The sequence below is a fragment of the Argiope bruennichi genome, chromosome 1, assembly GCF_947563725.1.
Source record: "Argiope bruennichi chromosome 1, qqArgBrue1.1, whole genome shotgun sequence".
Lineage (NCBI taxonomy): Eukaryota > Metazoa > Arthropoda > Arachnida > Araneae > Araneidae > Argiope > Argiope bruennichi.
In genome coordinates, this window is record NC_079151.1 from 113,790,705 (window position 1) to 113,799,112 (window position 8,408).

Below are 8,408 nucleotides of genomic sequence, written 5' to 3' on the forward strand. Positions count from 1 at the left end.
ATTACTAAAACCTCTTTTCTTAAAGTACACATGAAATAGAAGAAAAAAATGACATTTTCAATTAAAAATTTTATTAACAGTTTACCTAATCAGACATCGCCATCTATTATTCAAAAGAGAAGATAGAGTAATCCAACTGTTGCAATATGCGATTTTGCTTAAAGTCAATATTTAACCGAATATTACTAAAACCTCTTTTCTTAAAGTACACATGAAATAGAAGAAAAAAATGACATTTTCAATTAAAAATTTTATTAACAGTTTACCTAATCAGACATCGCCATCTATTATTCAAAAGAGAAGATAGAGTAATCCAACTGTTGCAATATGCGATTTTGCTTAAAGTCAATATTTAACCGAATATTACTAAAACCTCTTTTCTTAAAGTACACATGAAATAGAAGAAAAAAATGACATTTTCAATTAAAAATTTTATTAACAGTTTACCTAATCAGACATCGCCATCTATTATTCAAAAGAGAAGATAGAGTAATCCAACTGTTGCAATATGCGATTTTGCTTAAAGTCAATATTTAACCGAATATTACTAAAACCTCTTTTCTTAAAGTACACATGAAATAGAAGAAAAAAATGACATTTTCAATTAAAAATTTTATTAACAGTTTACCTAATCAGACATCGCCATCTATTATTCAAAAGAGAAGATAGAGTAATCCAACTGTTGCAATATGCGATTTTGCTTAAAGTCAATATTTAACCGAATATTACTAAAACCTCTTTTCTTAAAGTACACATGAAATAGAAGAAAAAAATGACATTTTCAATTAAAAATTTTATTAACAGTTTACCTAATCAGACATCGCCATCTATTATTCAAAAGAGAAGATAGAGTAATCCAACTGTTGCAATATGCGATTTTGCTTAAAGTCAATATTTAACCGAATATTACTAAAACCTCTTTTCTTAAAGTACACATGAAATAGAAGAAAAAAATGACATTTTCAATTAAAAATTTTATTAACAGTTTACCTAATCAGGCATCGCCATCTATTATTCAAAAGAGAAGATAGAGTAATCCAACTGTTGCAATATGCGATTTTGCTTAAAGTCAATATTTAACCGAATATTACTAAAACCTCTTTTCTTAAAGTACACATGAAATAGAAGAAAAAAATGACATTTTCAATTAAAAATTTTATTAACAGTTTACCTAATCAGGCATCGCCATCTATTATTCAAAAGAGAAGATAGAGTAATCCAACTGTTGCAATATGCGATTTTACTTAAAGTCAATATTTAACCGAGTTTTTAAGAGCCCAAAATCATATTATTGCACTTAAATAAATCAAATCAAATATTTTTTCTGTATTAAAATATAAAGATTGCACTATATTTTAGAATCTTGGTAATGTATAAAGAAGGCTTTTTTTTTCTTTTTTTCTTTTTTTTTATTCATAAGACTTGTGAGTTTTTAAAAGATGTTTTTCGATTACTAATATTCTTAACATCTATATCGTATCTTAATTTCAATTATAATCAAATTATTTGTAAAATTAGTGTAGCTAGATTTTCTCGCACCACATCTTTCCATGCTCCATTAATAGTTTTAGATCTATGATTTTTCATTTTTCTTTTCAGTAGTCCAAGTTAAGGATACTGACCGACTCGCTTCCTTTGGTATAGTTACCAGAATACAGCGAATTAGTTATAAATTTCAATGAGAGGGTCAGTGTATTTGTGAATAAAGTGGGAATATTTTAATATAAATACTAAAATTTTGTATATTTATTTTTCAGTAGACATGTGTTTCTTAATTTTAATATAAGCAAATTTTATTCTTTAAATTCACCAACTGTATCTGCGACAAAGTAGGTAAAGAGGATCATAATGATGCACCCGAATGACCATTCACTAAAGATTTCGGCAAACGCAGCCTAAAGAAAAAATTAAGTAATTTTTAAAGTAACAAATCAGTTATCGCGAAAGTTGGCAGAGGTCACCTAGGTCAGTATGGAAACCGTAAGAAAGAATCTTGGTTTTATATATAATTAATTTTATATTAGTGGATATTTTTTTTTATTCTGAGCTTAACTTTATTTTAATATTTAGACCTTTTTAATATTTCTTTTCACTTTTTGAGACAGATCTCTGTAAGGTGGTGGTGGGGAGGTCTTTTCTTTTTGATGATTTTGTTGGGCTATGCATTGTTTGTTTTCATGCTATTTGTTATTTTAAGCTATTTTATTTTTGCAAATAAAAATTCACATCCTTCCCTCTGAAAGGAATATTTATCCTTTAAGGTAATATTATTTTAGCATTTGAACTTAAATATTAATGAAATATTGACCCCAAATTAATAAGTAAAACCAATTGGTGGATCTCTCTATGATGCTTCATGAGGAATCATGAGTTTATTTAGAACTAAGACTGGTTTTATCATAACAATAACCAAAATAGTAAATATTCCCTATCCGATCAAAATATGAATTGAAATGAAATCTTTATTTTATTTGCATATGTTTGTGTTGCTTTGTGTTTATACGTGAATATTTAATGTTATTTGTGAATTGTCCAGAGGCTGGATTGTGACATGACCTCTATTGTGTTTAGTGTTAAGTAAACTCGAGTGGGTGCTTTGGGGTATTTTACTATTTTCTAGTTCATTTTAAGCAGTTATTATAATAAATTCTCATTGTCTGTAATCGGTATTTCTTTCTACTATTTTATAGTCATTGATAAAGTTTCATTGTCAACTTTTCTACGATTTTCTGAGTGACATAAAGAGATGATCACGGAATTGAATTAAAAAAAACAATAAAATTCAAATAATGAATAAATTGAATGCCAGGCATGTGTAGACAGAGAAGACACTTTCGAATTTTACGTTTATTTCAGCTTGGGAGGCTTAAATTATGTAGAAGCAGAAGCGACGAGCACGTCAACACAGAACGACACAAGAGCGAAAAGAGGAAAAGCTAATGAAATATTTATCCCCTTGATTATATACTGTGAGATTTTTATAGGGATTTCTTTACACATTTATGTAGGGAAATCTAGGTATCTTTCAATATATATACATATATATATACACACACACACACAAACTATTTAAACTTTTTTTAACTCTTTGGCTTCGAGACTTTTATTTTAAAATCAAAAGATTCACAGGTGTATACGTATTCTTTTAGAGTATTCGTAGAAGTTTTTATTTAGATATGTTTTTTTAATTCTTTCTTTCTTCAGTATATTAAATAAATTGTCTAAAAAATTTGCATTTAAATAATTGCAAATTTTCCTCACGTAAAAATTTACAATTATTTTTGTTTTATAAATCAGCATGGGCATAGCTATTTTGTCCGATTCGAAGACGTTGCATCGTTTTTGAATAATAGGATGAGAATTATCCTGTTTAGTAAAGACGAAAACATGCCCATCTATCACATGTTTATTCACAAATCCTGTTTTATATCCTATAATTAGTAGAGCAGATAAGTGGAGAAAAAATTGTTTTGAACCTAAAAACTGCTCACAATTTCTTTTTTAAACATTCAAAAAATATAAACTTTTGTTACGAAAGTATCTTTCCAATAATATCTTTGTTTCAAGCCTAAATAAATACACTGGGATTGAAAACACGGAAATCCCATGGAAAAACTTTATCTCTGATGTTCGATAATTCCCAGTACTATATTTTTGAGTAGTACGATTCCAGAGTTATTGTAATGTTAATTTATGATTGCCTTGAAACAATTTTTTTGCATACGTTATTTGCACTCATTATGATATGTATCTTAATCCAGCTGAAATATATGCTTCATTATATATGGAAAGCTCATGTGAGAAAAACTTCAATTTAGACTCTACTATATCATTATTTGAGGGCATTTATATTCGCATCAATCAGATATACAATGCTTTTACTTTTTAATGCTATACAATCCAACACACTAATTTAAAGTTTTACAATAGGTGTGATGCAGCCTGAATGCAAACATTCGTTTTTTTTGTATAACCATCTCTGTTAAATAAAAAAATAAAAAAAAATTGTCAAACCTCTTTTTAGGTCGTTCTATAGTAAAGTTAACATAAATTTTATCTTAGTTTAATCTTTTTCAATTTTTGTTTCAGAAAAAAAAATGTTTTTCTTATTTTTTTATATATTTATTGTAAGATTTTAAAACATAAAAACAACTTCATATTATCTTTCTAAAACAGCCATTGTATTCAGAATCATTCCGTCATTCAAGAGATCGATGATTTTCTTTTGTCAATTACAGTTACAGTTCTTCCCGTCGAACTTCTCGTAGTGATTGAATCTATACCACTACAAAAATTAATGTTTTCGTGAAGACCAGTCAATACTTTGAAAATTTTTTCATTATATTTGATAGAACATAAAATGAACGAATAAAAACAAAATTTATAATCTGAATGGGAACCATATTGAGAAATGTCCTGCTTTCACCTCTAATAATAATAAAGGGAAATATGCGCGTTTCTTGCCGCTCTTCAAGACAGGCCATTAAATCTAGAACTACCAAATTCGGCACTGATATATAATGATAATTTGGTGGGTGAGAATGTGCACCACAGAGTGATTATTTTCTAAATTTTAGTTATTTAAATACTGAGCGAATTTTAGCGTCTTTTATGGATAACACTGAGAAAAATTACAGAAAAATAAAATCTTTTTAATGATGTCAATTCAATAATTGTGCAATTTTTTTTGCTGGATTTCGGAATTTTTTTTAAATAATCTTTTTGTCTAATTTCGAACAATAGATTACAATTTTGTTCTGAAATTCAAATCGTTTTCATTGTTTCTTCAAGTGTTTAATCACGATCTTCTTCCATTGTTGAAAACAAAGGAAAAAGAATTCCTTTTAATATCTGTATAATTTACATCTCTATCTCTATAAATAATAGAGATGAAGTGTGTGTATGTCTATCTGCCTGTTTATGTGTGTGTGCATTAGCGCTTTCCAGGCCAGACCATTTGAACTACAACTGCCAAATTTGGAACATTTGTACCATGTAGGGTGAAATGTACACATCAGAGTTTTTTTTTCTCTGAAATTTTAATTATTTAAATATTAAGCTAAATTTTAATCTTTTCCTGCAGTAACTTCTGAGAATGTTATAATACAAAATTTAAATTTAAAAAAAACTTTTCAATGATATAAATTTTATAATTCTGCAAAGTTTTCCTGAATTTTGTAAATTTTTGATATATAGATATATATATTGCTCATTTCCCAACAATAGATTACGTTATTGTCCTTAAATTCAAATCCTTTTTATTGTTCCAACGATATTTGATCGAGTCGTGATTGTCCCCCATTGTTGAAAGCTAATATAGAAGGATTCTGTTTAATATCGGCGTAGCTTACAAGACAGTCCAACGGGAATAGTCACCACAGATCATTCTCGCACGATTTCTAATAAAGGTATTAGTCCTTTCCCTAGCATAAAAGTGGAAACGTTGGTCATGCAGAGAATGCCTTGCTTAACAACAACAAACAATAATTACGAAATATTTTATCTTTGGCGTATCGTGTAATCCTTGTTTTTATTATTATTATTATTCCTGTCATATGGTTACTAGTACCCGAAAATCGAATTTTTTACTTTAGATCAGTTTTTTTCCAGCCAATTGAAACCAAAAGTCGATCTGAAACTACAATTGAAATCCCAAAATTACGCATTAAATTTCATATATTTAATCCACTGCGTTTTTAATTATCGCGTTTACATGATAATGTAAAAGTGTAGGCCGATAAAAGATCAACTTCTCGACGGATTTCGTTCCAAATTTGAAAGGTATTTACTCATTAGATATTAAATCTGTATACCAAATTTTATCCATCTAGCTCTCTACATTTTACAGTTATTATATTTACTTAAATTCGGTCAAACAGACTCTGAATGATTTTCACTCAAAATCGGATAGAAATTTACAAATTTGGTATAAAAAAATCCTATACCAAATTTTATGCATCAAGCGCAAAATGTTTTTGAGTTATTGTGTTCATAAACAGACAGACAGATATAATGCCAAAAATGTATTTTTTCGAACTCAGAAAGGTCTGAAATGTGGAGATCCGTCAAAATCTCTAGTTCGTAATTTTTGATGAAAACAATACTTTTTTTAAATTCATATTTGAGAAAGTAATTAAAGAGCAAAGTTGAATGCCTTCAAATTTAGAAGACAGATGAGCCACACTTTTAGTTTATAATAGCTCCTTTATGTAATAGGACCGATCTCCATTAGAAAGTGAAACAAAATATCTATAAGGCAATTAAAATGACACGATTTTAATGACTGGCAATATAATTGAATCATGAACACGAATTTATATCTAGACGATTTAACTGAAATTAAATACTATATCTAATATCTCAAACAAGCCAGCTGACCACTATACGCAACAAATAAAAAGTGAAGTTCTAGTACCAGGAAAATTAAAATACAACTCAATCGGATAATTACGTTTTTAAGCGCAATCAATCAAGTTGGTTCGCATGCACAATGAACAGATGAGGTAACAGTTAATTAAATTAATATAACTTTGATTCTTGTCACAATTTGTTGCCTTAAAATATTTTCTTAAAAGAATTATAAATATTAAATTTTGCAAAAGGGTGTTAATTGAAACTAAGCCCAACCAATATTTCTGGCGAAGCTGGTCGTGAGAGCAGCTAATATTCGATAAATTATATTAACTATTTAATCATATGATTAGTTGGTTCGTTATCAATTCTCAAATACTCGATTTCAAAAAAAAAAAAAAAAAAAATTTACAGTATATCAGTTTTAGTAAACGCATACGATTTCAGTCAGCAGTTAAAATTTATATCTTGAAAACATTTTATTCTTTTAATCATATATGAAACAAATGGAACTTTTATTACAATAATTTATTATTATACTATAGTTCGTTATAAGTAATCTCGTTACGGCTATGTTAATGATCAGTGTTATAATAACATAGAAGTAAGAATGTATTTAATCTTCTAACAAGATAAATGTCTTATTTGAAACTTGCAGTTACTTTAATCCATATAAGAGCATAAAAGACATCTATATACTCAATTTTCATATCGTTTTGTGTATTGCTAGTATTTTATTTAATATTTAAATATCAAAAATTATGTAATTCAATGCCCAAATCCAGGGACGGATTTCGGACTAGGCAGATTACGCAGCTGGGCAGAATCAAATCAATTAAAAAAGTTATTAGTCTAATTAGGATATAAATAAATTTGTACAAAAACACACATACAATTCTTTTAATCATAAAATATTAGGAACTTAATCAATTACGATTGTTAAAGAATTAACATAATCATATTTGTTTTTATGTTCATTTACCTATCATAGTATTTACAAATACGAGTATCTGCTTAAATAATATTGTGTCCATAATATATAATAGCAGTCAATGACCTATAAAAAATAAGTAAAAACTTATGCATTTCAAACTGTAACTAAAATAAAAAAGCAATTAATAAAAAAAATTATCATTGCATGATGTTAAAAGAAATGTGTTCAAATATGAAACTAAGTTGTTTTTAGTTTAATAAAGGACAATATAGATAGATAAAACTAAATTGTTCACCTAATCATTAAAATCATGGCCTTAATTGTGTATTACCTAGGGCCATAAAATAAATTAGTTCACCACTGCTCAAGTAAGATACAGCGCTACATATAAAGGGATTAAAGACAAAATGAATATAGTGGAAATTTCACATATCAAACATCTCCATATAAGAAAAATTTTCATATAATGAATAAAATTTCTATATAATAAACAAAATTTTCTAAAAAAATTATGTACATTTACCAGAACCAAAAACACAAGCATTGTCATAAAAAAGAATAAATTAAATAATAAAAACACCTCTTTAATTATTTTTACCAGAAATTCTCGAAAATCCAGATGATTGTTTACGACAAAGAAATTAACAGTTGCCAGTGAACATATGTTATTCTTAACTCCAGATAATCAAACATCTTTTCTAATTTAAACAGACATTCTTTACTTTGAATTCAGTCTAACTGTAGATTTCTTACACAGAAATCTAAACATAAAGAAATCTTTTATAAAATATGTATAAGGTAACAAAGAAAAAAAATGCAGCAAAAAAATTGACTAGTGTCATATAAATAACATTGGAAAATCATTATTTATGTCCCTTTTGATAGTTCCATTCTTTTAAGTCTACATTAATCCTAAAAATTAATTATGCATATTTGCTTTAAACAAAAATGATAAAAAATTTGCAATATGTATTTCAATGTAATGAAATTTGTATATATCAAAATGTGATATCTCAAGAATTTTCCAAGTTTTGTATATAGCAGTTCATTTAACTATACGATGGAAAAATGCTGTAAAAATACAATTCATATAAAGTTTGGTAAAAATGAAATAAGTACAAAA